Source organism: Pseudophryne corroboree, unplaced genomic scaffold (genome assembly GCF_028390025.1).
Source record: "Pseudophryne corroboree isolate aPseCor3 unplaced genomic scaffold, aPseCor3.hap2 scaffold_222, whole genome shotgun sequence".
Classification (NCBI taxonomy): Eukaryota; Metazoa; Chordata; class Amphibia; order Anura; family Myobatrachidae; genus Pseudophryne; species Pseudophryne corroboree.
In genome coordinates this window covers 981,940-1,002,717 of record NW_026968868.1, presented here as the reverse complement: position 1 = coordinate 1,002,717, position 20,778 = coordinate 981,940, and the positions used below count along the sequence as shown (strand labels likewise).

General features: G+C 50.1%; 25 non-coding genes and 3 pseudogenes across 25 annotated transcripts; 27 read left to right on the top strand and 1 right to left on the bottom strand.

The window, feature by feature from the left end:
- The first annotated feature begins 2,107 nt into the window (after positions 1-2,107).
- On the top strand, positions 2,108-2,271 carry LOC135007929 (U1 spliceosomal RNA). The gene has a single exon (XR_010207751.1). It is a non-coding gene; the product is annotated as a U1 spliceosomal RNA (small nuclear RNA).
- A 152-nt stretch (positions 2,272-2,423) lies between these two features.
- On the top strand, positions 2,424-2,586 carry LOC135008165 (U1 spliceosomal RNA). Its single transcript, XR_010207981.1, has one exon. It is a non-coding gene; the product is annotated as a U1 spliceosomal RNA (small nuclear RNA).
- A 674-nt stretch (positions 2,587-3,260) lies between these two features.
- LOC135008087 (U1 spliceosomal RNA) lies at positions 3,261-3,424 on the top strand. Its single transcript, XR_010207904.1, has one exon. It is a non-coding gene; the product is annotated as a U1 spliceosomal RNA (small nuclear RNA).
- Positions 3,425-3,576: 152 nt separating this feature from the next.
- LOC135008174 (U1 spliceosomal RNA) lies at positions 3,577-3,739 on the top strand. The gene has a single exon (XR_010207990.1). It is a non-coding gene; the product is annotated as a U1 spliceosomal RNA (small nuclear RNA).
- Positions 3,740-4,413: 674 nt separating this feature from the next.
- Positions 4,414-4,577, top strand: LOC135007972 (U1 spliceosomal RNA). The gene has a single exon (XR_010207792.1). It is a non-coding gene; the product is annotated as a U1 spliceosomal RNA (small nuclear RNA).
- A 152-nt stretch (positions 4,578-4,729) lies between these two features.
- Positions 4,730-4,892, top strand: LOC135008173 (U1 spliceosomal RNA). Its single transcript, XR_010207989.1, has one exon. It is a non-coding gene; the product is annotated as a U1 spliceosomal RNA (small nuclear RNA).
- A 674-nt stretch (positions 4,893-5,566) lies between these two features.
- LOC135008426 (U1 spliceosomal RNA) lies at positions 5,567-5,730 on the top strand. Its single transcript, XR_010208183.1, has one exon. It is a non-coding gene; the product is annotated as a U1 spliceosomal RNA (small nuclear RNA).
- Positions 5,731-5,882: 152 nt separating this feature from the next.
- LOC135008293 (U1 spliceosomal RNA) lies at positions 5,883-6,018 on the top strand (annotated as a pseudogene).
- An 835-nt stretch (positions 6,019-6,853) lies between these two features.
- On the top strand, positions 6,854-7,017 carry LOC135008274 (U1 spliceosomal RNA). Its single transcript, XR_010208080.1, has one exon. It is a non-coding gene; the product is annotated as a U1 spliceosomal RNA (small nuclear RNA).
- Positions 7,018-7,687: 670 nt separating this feature from the next.
- Positions 7,688-7,851, top strand: LOC135008248 (U1 spliceosomal RNA). Its single transcript, XR_010208059.1, has one exon. It is a non-coding gene; the product is annotated as a U1 spliceosomal RNA (small nuclear RNA).
- Positions 7,852-8,003: 152 nt separating this feature from the next.
- On the top strand, positions 8,004-8,167 carry LOC135008351 (U1 spliceosomal RNA). Its single transcript, XR_010208122.1, has one exon. It is a non-coding gene; the product is annotated as a U1 spliceosomal RNA (small nuclear RNA).
- Positions 8,168-10,591: 2,424 nt separating this feature from the next.
- Positions 10,592-10,755, top strand: LOC135008425 (U1 spliceosomal RNA). Its single transcript, XR_010208182.1, has one exon. It is a non-coding gene; the product is annotated as a U1 spliceosomal RNA (small nuclear RNA).
- A 152-nt stretch (positions 10,756-10,907) lies between these two features.
- LOC135008164 (U1 spliceosomal RNA) lies at positions 10,908-11,070 on the top strand. The gene has a single exon (XR_010207980.1). It is a non-coding gene; the product is annotated as a U1 spliceosomal RNA (small nuclear RNA).
- Positions 11,071-11,744: 674 nt separating this feature from the next.
- LOC135007971 (U1 spliceosomal RNA) lies at positions 11,745-11,908 on the top strand. The gene has a single exon (XR_010207791.1). It is a non-coding gene; the product is annotated as a U1 spliceosomal RNA (small nuclear RNA).
- Positions 11,909-12,060: 152 nt separating this feature from the next.
- On the top strand, positions 12,061-12,223 carry LOC135008198 (U1 spliceosomal RNA). Its single transcript, XR_010208013.1, has one exon. It is a non-coding gene; the product is annotated as a U1 spliceosomal RNA (small nuclear RNA).
- Positions 12,224-12,897: 674 nt separating this feature from the next.
- Positions 12,898-13,061, top strand: LOC135008420 (U1 spliceosomal RNA). Its single transcript, XR_010208177.1, has one exon. It is a non-coding gene; the product is annotated as a U1 spliceosomal RNA (small nuclear RNA).
- Positions 13,062-13,213: 152 nt separating this feature from the next.
- On the top strand, positions 13,214-13,349 carry LOC135008292 (U1 spliceosomal RNA; annotated as a pseudogene).
- Positions 13,350-14,050: 701 nt separating this feature from the next.
- LOC135008080 (U1 spliceosomal RNA) lies at positions 14,051-14,214 on the top strand. The gene has a single exon (XR_010207898.1). It is a non-coding gene; the product is annotated as a U1 spliceosomal RNA (small nuclear RNA).
- Positions 14,215-14,366: 152 nt separating this feature from the next.
- LOC135008225 (U1 spliceosomal RNA) lies at positions 14,367-14,529 on the top strand. Its single transcript, XR_010208036.1, has one exon. It is a non-coding gene; the product is annotated as a U1 spliceosomal RNA (small nuclear RNA).
- A 674-nt stretch (positions 14,530-15,203) lies between these two features.
- Positions 15,204-15,367, top strand: LOC135008056 (U1 spliceosomal RNA). Its single transcript, XR_010207873.1, has one exon. It is a non-coding gene; the product is annotated as a U1 spliceosomal RNA (small nuclear RNA).
- A 151-nt stretch (positions 15,368-15,518) lies between these two features.
- On the top strand, positions 15,519-15,681 carry LOC135008112 (U1 spliceosomal RNA). The gene has a single exon (XR_010207929.1). It is a non-coding gene; the product is annotated as a U1 spliceosomal RNA (small nuclear RNA).
- Positions 15,682-16,355: 674 nt separating this feature from the next.
- Positions 16,356-16,519, top strand: LOC135007970 (U1 spliceosomal RNA). The gene has a single exon (XR_010207790.1). It is a non-coding gene; the product is annotated as a U1 spliceosomal RNA (small nuclear RNA).
- A 152-nt stretch (positions 16,520-16,671) lies between these two features.
- LOC135008319 (U1 spliceosomal RNA) lies at positions 16,672-16,834 on the top strand. Its single transcript, XR_010208101.1, has one exon. It is a non-coding gene; the product is annotated as a U1 spliceosomal RNA (small nuclear RNA).
- A 674-nt stretch (positions 16,835-17,508) lies between these two features.
- On the top strand, positions 17,509-17,672 carry LOC135007940 (U1 spliceosomal RNA). The gene has a single exon (XR_010207762.1). It is a non-coding gene; the product is annotated as a U1 spliceosomal RNA (small nuclear RNA).
- Positions 17,673-17,824: 152 nt separating this feature from the next.
- Positions 17,825-17,960, top strand: LOC135008303 (U1 spliceosomal RNA; annotated as a pseudogene).
- Positions 17,961-18,887: 927 nt separating this feature from the next.
- Positions 18,888-19,051, top strand: LOC135008064 (U1 spliceosomal RNA). The gene has a single exon (XR_010207882.1). It is a non-coding gene; the product is annotated as a U1 spliceosomal RNA (small nuclear RNA).
- Positions 19,052-19,203: 152 nt separating this feature from the next.
- LOC135008194 (U1 spliceosomal RNA) lies at positions 19,204-19,366 on the top strand. Its single transcript, XR_010208009.1, has one exon. It is a non-coding gene; the product is annotated as a U1 spliceosomal RNA (small nuclear RNA).
- An 828-nt stretch (positions 19,367-20,194) lies between these two features.
- On the bottom strand, positions 20,195-20,357 carry LOC135008216 (U1 spliceosomal RNA). Its single transcript, XR_010208027.1, has one exon. It is a non-coding gene; the product is annotated as a U1 spliceosomal RNA (small nuclear RNA).
- Between the last annotated feature and the right edge of the window lie 421 nt (positions 20,358-20,778).

Below are 20,778 nucleotides of genomic sequence, written 5' to 3'. Positions count from 1 at the left end.
TGAGCACCACAATGCAGCACAAGACAATGAGCAGTGATACTGAGCACTGATGAGGATACTACTGAGAACTGACACTGAGCAGGAGAGACACACTACTAGTATTACTGAGCAGCAATAAGTAACCACTGATACTGGGCACTGATATTGAGATTTCCACTGAGAGAACATAGCCACGTCCTCTCCGCTCTCTCTTCAATGCACGAGTAAAAATGGCGGCAACGCGCAGCTCTTTATATGGAATCCGAATCTCGCGAGAATCTGACAGCGGGATGATGACATTTTCCCTTGTTCAGGTTTTCATAGTCAGGTGGGAACAACCGAGCCTGCCACGGACCAGTGTAAACCACGTGGAGTTCGTCGGGAATTCGGTTCTTGGAGAACCGAACCCGCTCCTCTATATATACTATATTACTATGTTACTGTAGTATACAGAACACCACAATGCAATGAGCAGTGATAGTGAGCACTGATGAGGATACTAGAACTGACACTGAGCAGCAAGATGCAGCACTGGACTATTAGTAATGTACTGTAGTATGCTGAGCACCACAATGCAGCACAAGACAATGAGCAGTGATACTGAGCACTGATGAGGATACTACTGAGAACTGACACTGAGCAGGAGAGACACACTACTAGTATTACTGAGCAGCAATAAGTAACCACTGATACTGAGCACTGATATTGAGATTTCCACTGAGAGAACATAGCCACGTCCTCTCCGCTCTCTCTTCAATGCACGAGTAAAAATGGCAGCAACGCGCAGCTCTTTATATGGAATCCGAATCTCGCAAGAATCCGACAGCGGGATGATGACATTTTCCCTTGTTCAGGTTTTCCGAGTCAGGCGGGAACAACCGAGCCTGCCTCGGACCAGTGTAAACCACGTGGAGTTCGTGGGGAATTCGGTTCTCCGAGAACCGAACCCGCTCCTCTCTACCTTATACCCATCAATTTTTTTATTTTCAATCTAAGCCCCTGCAGTTTTCTGTAAGCATCTGCTTCGCTATGATGATCAACAAGTCACAAGGGCAAACACTCAGGGCTTGAGGCGTAGATCTTAGGACCAGCTGCTACAAGCATGGCAGAGGTGTCACTATCACTGGTGACACCCAGAAAGGTAGCGAGGGAGATTGTAATGCAGTGCGCGCAGATAAACAGCGCAATGGTAAAAAGGAGGCATGGTTTCATAGGTAGGGGCGTGGCCTGGTGGCCTGAATCTACATTTTGTTGCTCCGGGTGTCCCGGGGGTTGGGGGCTGCACCCGGGGACTAGTGTGTGAGCTGTGCTGGCTCCTGCACAGTGACAGGGCATGGCCACCCAGCATGACGCCTCCCTTCTTGACCATGCTGTAATTGCAGTCGCACTGCAGTTCAGCGTGATCATAAAAAATGGTGTAGGCTCCTGCTGGTGCAGGCTGTAGAGAAAAGCTGCTGTGACCACGCCCCCTGTGTCTCCTCCGTTGCAGACCCCATTTTGAAGCCTTGCCCCCGGACTAAGAGAAAAGTATGCCCTTGCGCACTATCCTGACTTCTCCTCCCGTCTGCTTAATTTGTGCCTTCCAACGCACAATGCGAACAACAGGTGGTGCTGCAGGGCCCACACCCTTTTACTTGCCTTACAGAACAGCTCTGGAGCTGTTACAGTGCCCAGCTGCTGCAAGAAATCAGCTTGAATGCTTCAGGGGATGGGGCATGGCCAACATGAGCCCCACACCAAAGGAGGGTGGGGGTGTTTAATGCGAACTAGGGGTCATCCAAGCACTGCAAAAGGCCGCCATGCCCTGCATGCCCCTTTTCTCTTTTCATATGCAGATGAGGGTTCCAGTCAACTTTGGCCCACTGCTTGGATAACATCACCGTATGCAAATCCGTCTGCTGCAGACCTTCCCCAAGGAGTGCTTGTACTAGTTGTTGCATATGGTTTGATATTTGATGGTGCTTCAGTATTAGGCAGCCTTCCGCCCTCCCATGTTCATCTGAAAAGATGTGGTCTCCCTGCAGTTGTTGTCCCCAGATGAGAGTTCCCTTGTGCTGCCTCAGTTGAATCTCCTTTACTTGACAGAGATGTGCCTGAGCAGCGGCCCTCACCAGCCCTATCCCAAATCATACTTATTTTGCATAGGAGATACCATGGTCATGAAGATTGTTCTCCCAGGGTGAGGTTCATTCATTGCATTCTGGGTATGCTGACCCCTGTGATTTTCCCAAATGTGGGAAACTCGACTGCATTATTTGTGGTAGTGGGGGACTGTGTTTGTGCTTTCCTCTGGTCAGCTCTGGTAAAAGTCAGATTTCTTTGTCTCAGATCTTCCTCTAGCCTTGTTCTTCTATCGAGAGTTCCCTTGTGCTGCCTCAGTTGGATCTCTTTCACTTGACAGGGGGGTGCCCGAACAGCGACCCTCCCCAGCTCTAGCCCAACTCCTACTTACCTGCCAGGTGAGATACTATGATCATGAAGGTGCTTCTCCCAGGGCAAGGCTCACCCATTGCACTCTGGGTGTGCTGCCCCTGCGATTTCCCCAAATGTGGGAAACTTGACTGCATAATTTGTGTTTCCCCTGGTCGGCTCTCGTATAATTCAGATCTCTTTGTCTCAGGTCTCTCTCCAGCCTAGTTTGCTGTCTGTTTCCACTTCTCTTTTCTTCAACCGCTCCCTTCTATACCCTTGTGCACTATCCTGACTTCTCCTCCCGTCTGCTTACTTTGTGCCTTCCAATGCACAATGCAAACTACAGGTAGTGCTGCAGGGCCCACACCCTTTTACTTGCCTTACAGAGCAGCTCTGGAGCTGTTACAGTGCCCAGCTGCTGCAAGAAATCAGCTTGAATGCTTCAGGGGATGGGGCATGGCCAACATGAGCCCCACACCAAAGGAGGGTGGAGGTGTTTAATGCGAACTAGGGGTCATCCAAGCACCACAAAAGGCCGCCATGCCCTGCACGCCCCTTTTCTCTTTTCATATGCAGATGAGGGTTGAAGCCAACTTTGACCCACTGCTTGGATGACATCACCGTATGCAAATCCGTCTTCTGCAGAACTTCCCCCAGGAATGCTTGCACTAGTTGTTGCATTTGGTTTGTTGTTTGGGGGTGCTTCAGTATTAGGCAGCCTTCTGCCCTCCCATGTTCATCTGAAAATATGTGTTCTCCCTGCAGTTGTTGTCCCCAGATGAGAGTTCCCTTGTGCTGCCTCAGTTGAATCTCCTTTACTTGACAGAGATGTGCATGAGCAGCGGCCCTCCCCAGCCCTATTCCAAATCATACTTATTTTGCATAGGAGATACCATGGTCATGAAGATTGTTCTCCCAGGGTGAGGTTCATTCATTGCATTTTGGGTATGCTGACCCCTGTGATTTCCCCAAATGTGGGAAACTCGACTGCATTATTTGTGGTAGTGGGGGACTGTGTTTGTGCTTTCCTCTGGTCAGCTCTGGTAAAAGTCAGATTTCTTTGTCTCAGATTTTCCTCTAGCCTTGTTCTTCTTTCGAGAGTTCCATTGTGCTGCCTCAGTTGGATCTCCTTCACTTGACAGGGGGGTACCCGAGCAGCGACCCTCCCCAGCTCTAGCCCAACTCCTACTTACCTGCCAGGTGAGATACTATGATCATGAAGGTGCTTCTCCCAGGGCAAGGCTCACCCATTGCACTCTGGGTGTGCTGCCCCTGCGATTTCCCCAAATGTGGGAAACTTGACTGCATAATTTGTGTTTCCCCTGGTCGGCTCTCGTATAATTCAGATCTATTTGTCTCAGGTCTCTCTCCAGCCTAGTTTGCTGTCTGTTTCCACTTCTCTTTTCTTCAGCCGCTCCCTTCTATACCCTTGTGCACTATCCTGACTTCTCCTCCCGTCTGCTTACTTTGTGCCTTCCAATGCACAATGCAAACTACAGGTAGTGCTGCAGGGCCCACACCCTTTTACTTGCCTTACAGAGCAGCTCTGGAGCTGTTACAGTGCCCAGCTGCTGCAAGAAATCAGCTTGAATGCTTCAGGGGATGGGGCATGGCCAACATGAGCCCCACACCAAAGGAGGGTGGAGGTGTTTAATGCGAACTAGGGGTCATCCAAGCACCGCAAAAGGCCGCCATGCCCTGCACGCCCCTTTTCTCTTTTCAAATGCAGATGAGGGTTGAAGCCAACTTTGACCCACTGCTTGGATGACATCACCGTATGCAAATCCGTCTTCTGCAGAACTTCCCCCAGGAATGCTTGCACTAGTTGTTGCATTTGGTTTGTTGTTTGGGGGTGCTTCAGTATTAGGCAGCCTTCTGCCCTCCCATGTTCATCTGAAAATATGTGTTCTCCCTGCAGTTGTTGTCCCCAGATGAGAGTTCCCTTGTGCTGCCTCAGTTGAATCTCCTTTACTTGACAGAGATGTGCATGAGCAGCGGCCCTCCCCAGCCCTATTCCAAATCATACTTATTTTGCATAGGAGATACCATGGTCATGAAGATTGTTCTCCCAGGGTGAGGTTCATTCATTGCATTTTGGGTATGCTGACCCCTGTGATTTCCCCAAATGTGGGAAACTTGACTGCATTATTTGTGGTAGTGGGGGACTGTGTTTGTGCTTTCCTCTGGTCAGCTCTGGTAAAAGTCAGATTTCTTTGTCTCAGATTTTCCTCTAGCCTTGTTCTTCTTTCGAGAGTTCCATTGTGCTGCCTCAGTTGGATCTCCTTCACTTGACAGGGGGGTACCCGAGCAGCGACCCTCCCCAGCTCTAGCCCAACTCCTACTTACCTGCCAGGTGAGATACTATGATCATGAAGGTGCTTCTCCCAGGGCAAGGCTCACCCATTGCACTCTGGGTGTGCTGCCCCTGCGATTTCCCCAAATGTGGGAAACTTGACTGCATAATTTGTGTTTCCCCTGGTCGGCTCTCGTATAATTCAGATCTATTTGTCTCAGGTCTCTCTCCAGCCTAGTTTGCTGTCTGTTTCCACTTCTCTTTTCTTCAGCCGCTCCCTTCTATACCCTTGTGCACTATCCTGACTTCTCCTCCCGTCTGCTTACTTTGTGCCTTCCAATGCACAATGCAAACTACAGGTAGTGCTGCAGGGCCCACACCCTTTTACTTGCCTTACAGAGCAGCTCTGGAGCTGTTACAGTGCCCAGCTGCTGCAAGAAATCAGCTTGAATGCTTCAGGGGATGGGGCATGGCCAACATGAGCCCCACACCAAAGGAGGGGGGAGGTGTTTAATGCGAACTAGGGGTCATCCAAGCACTGCAAAAGGCCGCCATGCCCTGCATGCCCCTTTTCTCTTTTCATATGCAGATGAGGGTTCCAGTCAACTTTGGCCCACTGCTTGGATAACATCACCGTATGCAAATCCGTCTGCTGCAGACCTTCCCCCAGGAGTGCTTGTACTAGTTGTTGCATATGGTTTGATATTTGATGGTGCTTCAGTATTAGGCAGCCTTCCGCCCTCCCATGTTCATCTGAAAAGATGTGGTCTCCCTGCAGTTGTTGTCCCCAGATGAGAGTTCACTTGTGCTGCCTCAGTTGAATCTCCTTTACTTGACAGAGATGTGCCTGAGCAGCTGCCCTCACCAGCCCTATCCCAAATCATACTTATTTTGCATAGGAGATACCATGGTCATGAAGATTGTTCTCCCAGGGTGAGGTTCATTCATTGCATTCTGGGTATGCTGACCCCTGTGATTTTCCCAAATGTGGGAAACTCGACTGCATTATTTGTGGTAGTGGGGGACTGTGTTTGTGCTTTCCTCTGGTCAGCTCTGGTAAAAGTCAGATTTCTTTGTCTCAGATCTTCCTCTAGCCTTGTTCTTCTTTCGAGAGTTCCCTGGTGCTGCCTCAGTTGGATCTCCTTCACTTCACAGGGGGGAACCCGAGCAGCGACCCTCCCCAGCTCTAGCCCAACTCCTACTTACCTGCCAGGTGAGATACTATGATCATGAAGGTGCTTCTCCCAGGGCAAGGCTCAACCATTGCACTCTGGGTGTGCTGCTCCTGCGATTTCCCCAAATGTGGGAAACTTGACTGCATAATTTGTGTTTCCCCTCGTCGGCTCTCGTATAATTCAGATCTCTTTGTCTCAGGTCTCTCTCCAGCCTAGTTTGCTGTCTGTTTCCACTTCTCTTTTCTTCAGCCGCTCCCTTCTATACCCTTGTGCACTATCCTGACTTCTCCTCCCGTCTGCTTACTTTGTGCCTTCCAATGCACAATGCAAACTACAGGTAGTGCTGCAGGGCCCACACCCTTTTACTTGCCTTACAGAGCAGCTCTGGAGCTGTTACAGTGCCCAGCTGCTGCAAGAAATTAGCTTGAATGCTTCAGGGGCTGGGGCATAGCCAACATGAGCCCCACACCAAAGGAGGGTGGAGGTGTTTAATGCAAACTAGGGGTCAGCCAAGCGCCGCAAAAGGCCACCATGCCCTGCACGCCCCTTTTCTCTTTTCATATGCAGACGAGGGTTGAAGCCAACTTTGACCCACTGCTTGGATGACATCACCATATGCAAATCCATCTGCGGCAGGCCTTCCCCCAGGAATGCTTGCACTAGTTGTTGCATTTGGTTTGTTGTTTGGGGGTGCTTCAGTATTAGGCAGCCTTCTGCCCTCCCATGTTCATCTTCAGGGGATGGGGCATGGCCAACATGAGCCCCACACCAAAGGAGGGTGGAGGTGTTTAATGCGAACTAGGGGTCATCCAAGCACCGCAAAAGGCCGCCATGCCCTGCACGCCCCTTTTCTCTTTTCATATGCAGATGAGGGTTGAAGCCAACTTTGACCCACTGCTTGGATGACATCACCGTATGCAAATCCGTCTTCTGCAGAACTTCACTTGACAGGGGGGTGCCCGAGCAGCGACCCTCCCCATCTCTAGCCCAACTCCTACTTACCTGCCAGGTGAGATACTATGATCAGGAAGGTGCTTCTCCCAGGGCAAGGCTCACCCATTGCACTCTGGGTGTGCTGCTCCTACGATTTCCCCAAATGTGGGACACTTGACTGCATAATTTGTGTTTCCTCTAGTCGGCTACTCGTATAATTCAGATCTCTTTGTCTCAGGTCTCTCTCCAGCCTAGTTTGCTGTCTGTTTCCACTTCTCTTTTCTTGAGCCGCTGCCTTCTATGCCCTTGTGCACTCTCCTGACTTCTCCTGTCTGCTTACTTTGTGCCTTCCAACGCACAATGCAAACTACAGGTAGTGCTGCAGGGCCCACACCCTTTTACTTGCCTTTCAGAGCAGCTCTGGAGCTGTTACAGTGCCCAGCTGCTGCAAGAAATCAGCTTGAATGCTTCAGGGGCTGGGGCATAGCCAACATGAGCCCCACACCGACGGAGGGTGGAGGTGTTTAATGCGAACTAAGGGTCATCCAAGCGCCGCAAAAGGCCGCCATGCCCTGCATACCCCTTTTCTCTTTTCATATGCAGATGAGGGTTCCAGCCAACTTTGGCCCACTGCTTGGATGACATCACCGTATGCAAATCCGTCTTCTGCAGACCTTCCCCCAGGAATGCTTGTACTAGTTGTTGCATTTGGTTTGTTGTTTGGGGTGCTTCAGTATTAGGCAGCCTTCAGCTCTCCCATGTTCATCTGAAAATATGTGTTCTCCCTGCAGTTGTTGTCCCCAGATGAGAGTACCCTTGTGCTGCCTCAGTTGAATCTCCTTTACTTGAAAGAGATGTGCCTGAGCAGCGGCCCTCCCCAGCCCTATCCCAAATCATACTTATTTTGCATAGGAGATACCATGGTCATGAAGATTGTTCTCCCAGGGTGAGGTTCATTCATTGCATTCTGGGTATGCTGACCCCTGTGATTTCCCCAAATGTGGGAAACTCGACTGCATTATTTGTGGTAGTGGGGGACTGTGTTTGTGCTTTCCTCTGGTCAGCTCTGGTAAAAGTCAGATTTCTTTGTCTCAGATCTTCCTCTAGCCTTGTTCTTTTTTTGAGAGTTTCCTTGTGCTGCCTCAGTTGGATCTCCTTCACTTGACAGGGGGGTGCCCGAGCAGCGACCCTCCCCAGCTCAAGCCCAACTCCTACTTACCTGCCAAGTGAGATACTATGATCAGGAAGGTGCTTCTACCAGGGCAAGGCTCACCCATTGCACTCTGGGTGTGCTGCTCCTACGATTTCCCCAAATGTGGGACACTTGACTGCATAATTTGTGTTTCCTCTGGTCGGCTACTCGTATAATTCAGATCTCTTTGTCTCAGGTCTCTCTCCAGCCTAGTTTGCTGTCTGTTTCCACTTCTCTTTTCTTGAGCCCCTGCCTTCTATGCCCTTGTGCACTCTCCTGACTTCTCCTGTCTGCTTACTTTGTGCCTTCCAACGCACAATGCAAACTACAGGTAGTGCTGCAGGGCCAACACCCTTTTACTTGCCTTACAGAGCAGCTCTGGAGCTGTTACAGTGCCCAGCTGCTGCAAGAAATCAGCTTGAATGCTTCAGGGGCTGGGGCATAGCCAACATGAGCAGCAAGATGCAGCACTGGACTATTAGTAATGTACTGTTGTATGCTGAGCACCACAATGCAGCACAAGACAATGAGCAGTGATACTGAGCACTGATGAGGATACTACTGAGAACTGACACTGAGCAGGAGAGACACACTACTAGTATTACTGAGCAGCAATAAGTAACCACTGATACTGGGCACTGATATTGAGATTTCCACTGAGAGAACATAGCCACGTCCTCTCCGCTCTCTCTTCAATGCACGAGTAAAAATGGCGGCAACGCGCAGCTCTTTATATGGAATCCGAATCTCGCGAGAATCCGACAGCGGGATGATGACATTTTCCCTTGTTCAGGTTTTCCGAGTCAGGCGGGAACAACCGAGCCTGCCACGGACCAGTGTAAACCACGTGGAGTTCGTCGGGAATTCGGTTCTCGGAGAACCGAACCCGCTCCTCTATATATACTATATTACTATGTTACTGTAGTATACAGAACACCACAATGCAATGAGCAGTGATAGTGAGCACTGATGAGGATACTAGAACTGACACTGAGCAGCAAGATGCAGCACTGGACTATTAGTAATGTACTGTAGTATGCTGAGCACCACAATGCAGCACAAGACAATGAGCAGTGATACTGAGCACTGATGAGGATACTACTGAGAACTGACACTGAGCAGGAGAGACACACTACTAGTATTACTGAGCAGCAATAAGTAACCACTGATACTGAGCACTGATATTGAGATTTCCACTGAGAGAACATAGCCACGTCCTCTCCGCTCTCTCTTCAATGCACGAGTAAAAATGGCAGCAACGCGCAGCTCTTTATATGGAATCCGAATCTCGCAAGAATCCGACAGCGGGATGATGACATTTTCCCTTGTTCAGGTTTTCCGAGTCAGGCGGGAACAACCGAGCCTGCCTCGGACCAGTGTAAACCACGTGGAGTTCGTGGGGAATTCGGTTCTCGGAGAACCGAACCCGCTCCTCTCTACCTTATACCCATCAATTTTTTTATTTTCAATCTAAGCCCCTGCAGTTTTCTGTAAGCATCTGCTTCGCTATGATGATCAACAAGTCACAAGGGCAAACACTCAGGGCTTGAGGCGTAGATCTTAGGACCAGCTGCTACAAGCATGGCAGAGGTGTCACTATCACTGGTGACACCCAGAAAGGTGGCGAGGGAGATTGTAATGCAGTGCGCGCAGATAAACAGCGCAATGGTAAAAAGGAGGCATGGTTTCATAGGTAGGGGCGTGGCCTGGTGGCCTGAATCTACATTTTGTTGCTCCGGGTGTCCCGGGGGTTGGGGGCTGCACCCGGGGACTAGTGTGTGAGCTGTGCTGGCTCCTGCACAGTGACAGGGCATGGCCACCCAGCATGACGCCTCCCTTCTTGACCATGCTGTAATTGCAGTCGCACTGCAGTTCAGCGTGATCATAAAAAATGGTGTAGGCTCCTGCTGGTGCAGGTTGTAGAGAAAAGCTGCTGTGACCACGCCCCCTGTGTCTCCTCCGTTGCAGACCCCATTTTGAAGCCTTGCCCCCGGACTAAGAGAAAAGTATGCCCTTGCGCACTATCCTGACTTCTCCTCCCGTCTGCTTAATTTGTGCCTTCCAACGCACAATGCGAACAACAGGTGGTGCTGCAGGGCCCACACCCTTTTACTTGCCTTACAGAACAGCTCTGGAGCTGTTACAGTGCCCAGCTGCTGCAAGAAATCAGCTTGAATGCTTCAGGAGATGGGGCATGGCCAACATGAGCCCCACACCAAAGGAGGGTGGGGGTGTTTAATGCGAACTAGGGGTCATCCAAGCACTGCAAAAGGCCGCCATGCCCTGCATGCCCCTTTTCTCTTTTCATATGCAGATGAGGGTTCCAGTCAACTTTGGCCCACTGCTTGGATAACATCACCGTATGCAAATCCGTCTGCTGCAGACCTTCCCCAAGGAGTGCTTGTACTAGTTGTTGCATATGGTTTGATATTTGATGGTGCTTCAGTATTAGGCAGCCTTCCGCCCTCCCATGTTCATCTGAAAAGATGTGGTCTCCCTGCAGTTGTTGTCCCCAGATGAGAGTTCCCTTGTGCTGCCTCAGTTGAATCTCCTTTACTTGACAGAGATGTGCCTGAGCAGCGGCCCTCACCAGCCCTATCCCAAATCATACTTATTTTGCATAGGAGATACCATGGTCATGAAGATTGTTCTCCCAGGGTGAGGTTCATTCATTGCATTCTGGGTATGCTGACCCCTGTGATTTTCCCAAATGTGGGAAACTCGACTGCATTATTTGTGGTAGTGGGGGACTGTGTTTGTGCTTTCCTCTGGTCAGCTCTGGTAAAAGTCAGATTTCTTTGTCTCAGATCTTCCTCTAGCCTTGTTCTTCTTTCGAGAGTTCCCTTGTGCTGCCTCAGTTGGATCTCTTTCACTTGACAGGGGGGTGCCCGAACAGCGACCCTCCCCAGCTCTAGCCCAACTCCTACTTACCTGCCAGGTGAGATACTATGATCATGAAGGTGCTTCTCCCAGGGCAAGGCTCACCCATTGCACTCTGGGTGTGCTGCCCCTGCGATTTCCCCAAATGTGGGAAACTTGACTGCATAATTTGTGTTTCCCCTGGTCGGCTCTCGTATAATTCAGATCTCTTTGTCTCAGGTCTCTCTCCAGCCTAGTTTGCTGTCTGTTTCCACTTCTCTTTTCTTCAACTGCTCCCTTCTATACCCTTGTGCACTATCCTGACTTCTCCTCCCGTCTGCTTACTTTGTGCCTTCCAATGCACAATGCAAACTACAGGTAGTGCTGCAGGGCCCACACCCTTTTACTTGCCTTACAGAGCAGCTCTGGAGCTGTTACAGTGCCCAGCTGCTGCAAGAAATCAGCTTGAATGCTTCAGGGGATGGGGCATGGCCAACATGAGCCCCACACCAAAGGAGGGTGGAGGTGTTTAATGCGAACTAGGGGTCATCCAAGCACCGCAAAAGGCCGCCATGCCCTGCACGCCCCTTTTCTCTTTTCATATGCAGATGAGGGTTGAAGCCAACTTTGACCCACTGCTTGGATGACATCACCGTATGCAAATCCGTCTTCTGCAGAACTTCCCCCAGGAATGCTTGCACTAGTTGTTGCATTTGGTTTGTTGTTTGGGGGTGCTTCAGTATTAGGCAGCCTTCTGCCCTCCCATGTTCATCTGAAAATATGTGTTCTCCCTGCAGTTGTTGTCCCCAGATGAGAGTTCCCTTGTGCTGCCTCAGTTGAATCTCCTTTACTTGACAGAGATGTGCATGAGCAGCGGCCCTCCCCAGCCCTATTCCAAATCATACTTATTTTGCATAGGAGATACCATGGTCATGAAGATTGTTCTCCCAGGGTGAGGTTCATTCATTGCATTTTGGGTATGCTGACCCCTGTGATTTCCCCAAATGTGGGAAACTTGACTGCATTATTTGTGGTAGTGGGGGACTGTGTTTGTGCTTTCCTCTGGTCAGCTCTGGTAAAAGTAAGATTTCTTTGTCTCAGATTTTCCTCTAGCCTTGTTCTTCTTTCGAGAGTTCCATTGTGCTGCCTCAGTTGGATCTCCTTCACTTGACAGGGGGGTACCCGAGCAGCGACCCTCCCCAGCTCTAGCCCAACTCCTACTTACCTGCCAGGTGAGATACTATGATCATGAAGGTGCTTCTCCCAGGGCAAGGCTCACCCATTGCACTCTGGGTGTGCTGCCCCTGCGATTTCCCCAAATGTGGGGAACTTGACTGCATAATTTGTGTTTCCCCTGGTCGGCTCTCGTATAATTCAGATCTATTTGTCTCAGGTCTCTCTCCAGCCTAGTTTGCTGTCTGTTTCCACTTCTCTTTTCTTCAGCCGCTCCCTTCTATACCCTTGTGCACTATCCTGACTTCTCCTCCCGTCTGCTTACTTTGTGCCTTCCAATGCACAATGCAAACTACAGGTAGTGCTGCAGGGCCCACACCCTTTTACTTGCCTTACAGAGCAGCTCTGGAGCTGTTACAGTGCCCAGCTGCTGCAAGAAATCAGCTTGAATGCTTCAGGGGATGGGGCATGGCCAACATGAGCCCCACACCAAAGGAGGGGGGAGGTGTTTAATGCGAACTAGGGGTCATCCAAGCACTGCGAAAGGCCGCCATGCCCTGCATGCCCCTTTTCTCTTTTCATATGCAGATGAGGGTTCCAGTCAACTTTGGCCCACTGCTTGGATAACATCACCGTATGCAAATCCGTCTGCTGCAGACCTTCCCCCAGGAGTGCTTGTACTAGTTGTTGCATATGGTTTGATATTTGATGGTGCTTCAGTATTAGGCAGCCTTCCGCCCTCCCATGTTCATCTGAAAAGATGTGGTCTCCCTGCAGTTGTTGTCCCCAGATGAGAGTTCACTTGTGCTGCCTCAGTTGAATCTCCTTTACTTGACAGAGATGTGCCTGAGCAGCTGCCCTCACCAGCCCTATCCCAAATCATACTTATTTTGCATAGGAGATACCATGGTCATGAAGATTGTTCTCCCAGGGTGAGGTTCATTCATTGCATTCTGGGTATGCTGACCCCTGTGATTTTCCCAAATGTGGGAAACTCGACTGCATTATTTGTGGTAGTGGGGGACTGTGTTTGTGCTTTCCTCTGGTCAGCTCTGGTAAAAGTCAGATTTCTTTGTCTCAGATCTTCCTCTAGCCTTGTTCTTCTTTCGAGAGTTCCCTGGTGCTGCCTCAGTTGGATCTCCTTCACTTCACAGGGGGGAACCCGAGCAGCGACCCTCCCCAGCTCTAGCCCAACTCCTACTTACCTGCCAGGTGAGATACTATGATCATGAAGGTGCTTCTCCCAGGGCAAGGCTCAACCATTGCACTCTGGGTGTGCTGCTCCTGCGATTTCCCCAAATGTGGGAAACTTGACTGCATAATTTGTGTTTCCCCTCGTCGGCTCTCGTATAATTCAGATCTCTTTGTCTCAGGTCTCTCTCCAGCCTAGTTTGCTGTCTGTTTCCACTTCTCTTTTCTTCAGCCGCTCCCTTCTATACCCTTGTGCACTATCCTGACTTCTCCTCCCGTCTGCTTACTTTGTGCCTTCCAATGCACAATGCAAACTACAGGTAGTGCTGCAGGGCCCACACCCTTTTACTTGCCTTACAGAGCAGCTCTGGAGCTGTTACAGTGCCCAGCTGCTGCAAGAAATCAGCTTGAATGCTTCAGGGGCTGGGGCATAGCCAACATGAGCCCCACACCAAAGGAGGGTGGAGGTGTTTAATGCAAACTAGGGGTCAGCCAAGCGCCGCAAAAGGCCACCATGCCCTGCACGCCCCTTTTCTCTTTTCATATGCAGACGAGGGTTGAAGCCAACTTTGACCCACTGCTTGGATGACATCACCATATGCAAATCCATCTGCGGCAGGCCTTCCCCCAGGAATGCTTGCACTAGTTGTTGCATTTGGTTTGTTGTTTGGGGGTGCTTCAGTATTAGGCAGCCTTCTGCCCTCCCATGTTCATCTGAAAATATATGTTCTCCCTGCAGTTGTTGTCCCAAGATGAGAGTTCCCTTGTGCTGCCTCAGTTGAATCTCCTTTACTTGACAGAGATGTGCATGAGCAGCGGCCCTCCCCAGCCCTATTCCAAATCATACTTATTTTGCATAGGAGATACCATGGTCATGAAGATTTTTCTCCCAGGGTGAGGTTCATTCATTGCATTTTGGGTATGCTGACCCCTGTGATTTCCCCAAATGTGGGAAACTTGACTGCATTATTTGTGGTAGTGGGAGACTGTGTTTGTGCTTTCCTCTGGTCAGCTCTGGTAAAAGTCAGATTTCTTTGTCTCAGATTTTCCTTTAGCCTTGTTCTTTTTTCGAGAGTTCCCTTGTGCTGCCTCAGTTGGATCTCCTTCACTTTACAGGGGGGTACCCGAGCAGCGACCCTCCCCAGCTCTAGCCCAACTCCTACTTACCTGCCAGGTGAGATACTATGATCATGAAGGTGCTTCTCCCAGGGCAAGGCTCACCCATTGTACTCTGGGTGTGCTGCTCCTGCGATTTCCCCAAATGTGGGAAACTTGACTGCATAATTTGTGTTTCCCCTGGTCGGCTCTCGTATAATTCAGATCTCTTTGTCTCAGGTCTCTCTCCAGCCTAGTTTGCTGTCTGTTTCCACTTCTCTTTTCTTCAGCCGCTCCCTTTTATACCCTTGTGCACTATCCTGACTTCTCCTCCCGTCTGCTTACTTTGTGCCTTCCAATGCACAATGCAAACTACAGGTAGTGCTGCAGGGCCCACACCCTTTTACTTGCCTTACAGAGCAGCTCTTGAGCTGTTACAGTGCCCAGCTGCTGCAAGAAATCAGCTTGAATGCTTCAGGGGATGGGGCATGGCCAACATGAGCCCCACACCAAAGGAGGGTGGAGGTGTTTAATGCGAACTAGGGGTCATCCAAGCACCGCAAAAGGCCGCCATGCCCTGCACGCCCCTTTTCTCTTTTCATATGCAGATGAGGGTTGAAGCCAACTTTGACCCACTGCTTGGATGACATCACCGTATGCAAATCCGTCTTCTGCAGAACTTCCCCCAGGAATGCTTGCACTAGTTGTTGCATTTGGTTTGTTGTTTGGGGGTGCTTCAGTATTAGGCAGCCTTCTGCCCTCCCATGTTCATCTGAAAATATGTGTTCTCCCTGCAGTTGTTGTCCCCAGATGAGAGTTCCATTGTGCTGCCTCAGTTGAATCTCCTTTACTTGACAGAGATGTGCCTGAGCAGCGGCCCTCCCCAGCTCTATCCCAAATCATACTTATTTTGCATAGGAGATACCATGGTCATGAAGATTATTCTCCCAGGGTGAGGTTCATTCATTGCATTATGGGTATGCTGACCCCTGTGATTTCCCCAAATGTGGGAAACTCGACTGCTTTATTTGTGGTAGTGGGGGACTGTGTTTGTGTTTTCCTCTGGTCAGCTCTGGTAAAAGTCAGATTTCTTTGTTCAGATCTTCCTCTAGCCTTGTTCTTCTTTCGAGAGTTCCCTTGTGCTGCCTCAGTTGGATCTCCTTCACTTGACAGGGGGGTGCCCAAGCAGAGACCCTCCCCAGCTCTAGCCCAACTCCTACTTACCTGCCAGGTGAGATACTATGATCATGAAGGTGCTTCTCCCAGGGCAAGGCTCACCCATTGCACTCTGGGTGTGCTGCCCCTGCGATTTCCCCAAATGTGGGAAACTTGACTGCATAATTTGTGTTTCCCCTGGTCGGCTCTCGTGTAATTCAGATCTCTTTGTCTCAGGTCTCTCTCCAACCTAGTTTGCTGTCTGTTTCCACTTCTCTTTTCTTCAGCCGCTCCCTTCTATACCCTTGTGCACTATCCTGACTTCTCCTCCCGTCTGCTTACTTTGTGCCTTCCAATGCACAATGCAAACTACAGGTAGTGCTGCAGGGCCCACACCCTTTTACTTGCCTTACAGAGCAGCTCTGGAGATGTTACAGTGCCCAGCTGCTGCAAGAAATCAGCTTGAATGCTTCAGGGGATGGGGCATGGCCAACATGAGCCCCACACCAAAGGAGGGTGGAGGTGTTTAATGCGAACTAGGGGTCATCCAAGCACCGCAAAAGGCCGCCATGCCCTGCACGCTCCTTTTCTCTTTTCATATGCAGATGAGGGTTGAAGCCAACTTTGACCCACTGCTTGGATGACATCACCGTATGCAAATCCGTCTTCTGCAGAACTTCCCCCAGGAATGCTTGCACTAGTTGTTGCATTTGGTTTGTTGTTTGGGGGTGCTTCAGTATTAGGCAGCCTTCTGCCCTCCCATGTTCATCTGAAAATATGTGTTCTCCCTGCAGTTGTTGTCCCCAGATGAGAGTTCCCTTGTGCTGCCTCAGTTGAATCTCCTTTACTTGACAGAGATGTGCATGAGCAGCGGCCCTCCCCAGCCCTATTCCAAATCATACTTATTTTGCATAGGAGATACCATGGTCATGAAGATTGTTCTCCCAGGGTGAGGTTCATTCATTGCATTTTGGGTATGCTGACCCCTGTGATTTCCCCAAATGTGGGAAACTTGACTGCATTATTTGTGGTAGTGGGGGACTGTGTTTGTGCTTTCCTCTGGTCAGCTCTGGTAAAAGTCAGATTTCTTTGTCTCAGATTTTTCTCTAGCCTTGTTCTTCTTTCGAGAGTTCCCTTGTGCTGCCTCAGTTGGATCTCCTTCAGTTTACAGGGGGGTACCCGAGCAGCGATCCTCCCCAGCTCTAGCCCAACTCCTACTTACCTGCCAGGTGAGATACTATGATCATGAAGGTGCTTCTCCCAGGGCAAGGCTCACCCATTGCACTCTAGGTGTGCTGCTCCTGCGATTTCCCCAAATGTGGGAAACTTGACTGCATAATTTGTGTTTCCCCTGGTCGGCTCTCGTATAATTCAGATCTCTTTGTCTCAGGTCTCTCTCCAGCCTAGTTTGCTGTCTGTTTCCACTTCTCTTTTCTTGAGCCGCTCCCTTCTATGCCCTTGCGCACTATCCTGACTTCTCCTCCTGTCTGCTTACTTTGTGCCTTCCAACGCACAATGCGAACTACAGGTAGTGCTGCAGGGCCCACACCCTTTTACTTGCCTTACAGAGCAGCTCTGGAGCTGTTACAGTGCCCAGCTGCTGCAAGAAATCAGCTTGAATGCTTCAGGGGCTGGGGCATAGCCAACATGAGCCCCACACCAAAGGAGGTTGGAGGTGTTTAATGCAAACTAGGGGTCAGCCAAGTGCCGCAAAAGGCCACCATGCCCTGCACGCCCCTTTTCTCTTTTCATATGCAGACGAGGGTTGAAGCCAACTTTGACCCACTGCTTGGATGACATCACCATATGCAAATCCATCTGCGGCAGGCCTTCCCCCAGGAATGCTTGCACTAGTTGTTGCATTTGGTTTGTTGTTTGGGGGTGCTTCAGTATTAGGCAGCTTTCTGCCCTCCCATGTTCATCTGAAAATATATGTTCTCCCTGCAGTTGTTGTCCCCAGATGAGAGTTCCCTTGTGCTGCCTCAGTTGAATCTCCTTTACTTGACAGAGATGTGCATGAGCAGCGGCCCTCCCCAGCCCTATTCCAAATCATACTTATTTTGCATAGGAGATACCATGGTCATGAAGATTTTTCTCCCAGGGTGAGGTTCATTCATTGCATTTTGGGTATGCTGACCCCTGTGATTTCCCCAAATGTGGGAAACTCAACTGCATTATTTGTGGTAGTGGGGGACTGTGTTTGTGCTTTCCTCTGGTCAGCTCTAGTAAAAGTCAGATTTCTTTGTCTCACATTTTCCTCTAGCCTTGTTCTTCTTTCGAGAGTTCCCTTGTGCTGCCTTTGTTGGATCTCCTTCACTTTACAGGGGGGTACCCGAGCAGCGACCCTCCCCAGCTCTAGCCCAACTCCTACTTACCTGCCAGGTGAGATACTATGATCATTAAGGTGCTTCTCCCAGGGCAAGGCTCACCCATTGTACTCTGGGTGTGCTGCTCCTGCGATTTCCCCAAATGTGGGAAACTTGACTGCATAATTTGTGTTTCCCCTCGTCGGCTCTCGTATAATTCAGATCTCTTTGTCTCAGGTCTCTCTCCAGCCTAGTTTGCTGTCTGTTTCCACTTCTCTTTTCTTCAGCCGCTCCCTTCTATACCCTTGTGCACTATCCTGACTTCTCCACCCGTCTGCTTACTTTGTGCCTTCCAATGCACAATGCAAACTACAGGTAGTGCTGCAGGGCCCACACCCTTTTACTTGCCTTACAGAGCAGCTCTGGAGCTGTTACAGTGCCCAGCTGCTGCAAGAAATCAGCTTGAATGCTTCAGGGGCTGGGGCATAGCCAACATCAGCCCCACACCGAAGGAGGGTGGAGGTGTTTAATGCAAACTAGGGGTCAGTCAAGCGCCGCAAAAGGCCACCATGCCCTGCACGCCCCTTTTCTGTTTTCATATGCAGATGAGGGTTGAAGCCAACTTTGACCCACTGCTTGGATGACATCACCATATGCAAATCCATCTGCGGCAGGCCTTCCCCCAGGAATGCTTGCACTAGTTGTTGCATTTGGTTTGTTGTTTGGGGGTGCTTCAGTATTAGGCAGCCTTCTGCTGCACCCTGCTGCTGCATCCAAGCGCTGCAAAAGGCCGCCATGCCCTGCACGCCCCTTTTCTCTTTTCATATGCAGACGAGGGTTGAAGCCAACTTTGACCCACTGCTTGGATGACATCACCATATGCAAATCCATCTGCTGCAGGCCTTCCCCCAGGAATGCTTGCACTAGTTGTTGCATTTGGTTTGTTGTTTGGGGGTGCTTCAGTATTAGGCAGCCTTCTGCCCTCACATGTTCATCAGAAAATATGTGTTCTCCCTGCAGTTGTTGTCCCCAGATGAGAGTTCCCTTGTGCTGCCTCAGTTGAATCTCCTTTACTTGACAGAGATGTGCATGAGCAGCGGCCCTCCCCAGCCCTATTCCAAATCATACTTATTTTGCATAGGAGATACCATGGTCATGAAGATTGTTCTCCCAGGGTGAGGTTCATTCATTGCATTTTGGGTATGCTGACCCCTGTGATTTCCCCAAATGTGGGAAACTCAACTGCATTATTTGTGGTAGTGGGGGACTGTGTTTGTGCTTTCCTCTGGTCAGCTCTGGTAAAAGTCAGATTTCTTTGTCTCAGATTTTCCTCTTGCCTTGTTCTTCTTTCGAGAGTTCCCTTGTGCTGCCTCAGTTGGATCTCCTTCACTTGACAGGGGGGTACCCGAGCAGCGACCCTCCCCAGCTCTAGCCCAACTCCTACTTACCTGCCAGGTGAGATACTATGATCATGAAGGTGCTTCTCCCAGGGCAAGGCTCACCCATTGCACTCTGGGTGTGCTGCTCCTGCGATTTCCCCAAATGTGGGAAACTTGACTGCATAATTTGTGTTTCCCCTGGTCGGCTCTCGTATAATTCAGATCTCTTTGTCTCAGGTCTCTCTCCAGCCTAGTTTGCTGTCTGTTTCCACTTCTCTTTTCTTCAGCCGCTCCCTTCTATACCCTTGTGCACTATCCTGACTTCTCCTCCCGTCTGCTTACTTTGTGCCTTCCAATGCACAATGCAAACTACAGGTAGTGCTGCAGGGCCCACACCCTTTTACTTGCCTTACAGAGCAGCTCTGGAGCTGTTAAAGTGCCCAGCTGCTGCAAGAAATCAGCTTGAATGCTTCAGGGGCTGGGGCATAGCCAACATGAGCCCCACACCGAAGGAGGGTGGAGGTGTTTAATGCAAACTAGGGGTCGGTCAAGCGCCGCAAAAGGCCACCATGCCCTGCACGCCCCTTTTCTGTTTTCATATGCAGACGAGGGTTGAAGCCAACTTTGACCCACTGCTTGGATGACATCACCATATGCAAATCCATCTGCGGCAGGCCTTCCCCCAGGAATGCTTGCACTAGTTGTTGCATTTGGTTTGTTGTTTGGGGGTGCTTCAGTATTAGTCAGCCTTCTGCTCCACCCTCCTTTGGTGTGGGGCTCTTGTTGGCCATGTCCCATCCCCTGAAGCATTCAAGCAGATTTCTTGCAGCAGCTGGGCACTGTAACAGCTCCAGAGCTGCTCTGTAAGGCAAGTAAAAGGGTGTGGGCCCTGCAGCACTACCTGTAGTTTGCATTGTGCATTGGAAGGCACAAAGTAAGCAGACGGGAGGAGAAGTCAGGATAGTGCACAAGGGTATAGAAGGGAGCGGCTGAAGAAAAGAGAAGTGGAAACAGACAGCAAACTAGGCTGGAGAGAGATCTGAGACAAAGAGATCTGAATTATACGAGAGCCGACCAGGGGAAACACAAATTATGCAGTCAAGTTTCCCACATTTGGGGAAATCGCAGGGGCTGCACACCCAGAGTGCAATGGGTGAGCCTTGCCCTGGGAGAAGCACCTTCATGATCATAGTATCTCACCTGGCAGGTAAGTAGGAGTTGGGCTAGAGCTGGGGAGGGTCGCTGCTCGGGCACCCCCCTGTTAAGTGAAGGAGATCCAACTGAGGCAGCACAAGGGAACTCTCAAAAGAAGAACAAGGCTAGAGGAAGATCTGAAACAAAGAAATCTGACTTTTACCAGAGCTGACCAGAAGAAAACACAAACACAGTCCCCCACTACCACAAATAAAGCAGTCGAGTTTCCCACATTTGGGGAAATCACAGGGGTCAGCATACCCAAAATGCAATGAATGAACCTCACCTCGACTGCTTTATTTGTGGTAGTGGGGGACTGTGTTTGTGTTTTCTTCTGGTCAGCTCTGGTAAAAGTCAGATTTCTTTGTTTCAGATCTTCCTCTAGCCTTGTTCTTCTTTTGAGAGTTCCCTTGTGCTGCCTCAGTTGGATCTCCTTCACTTA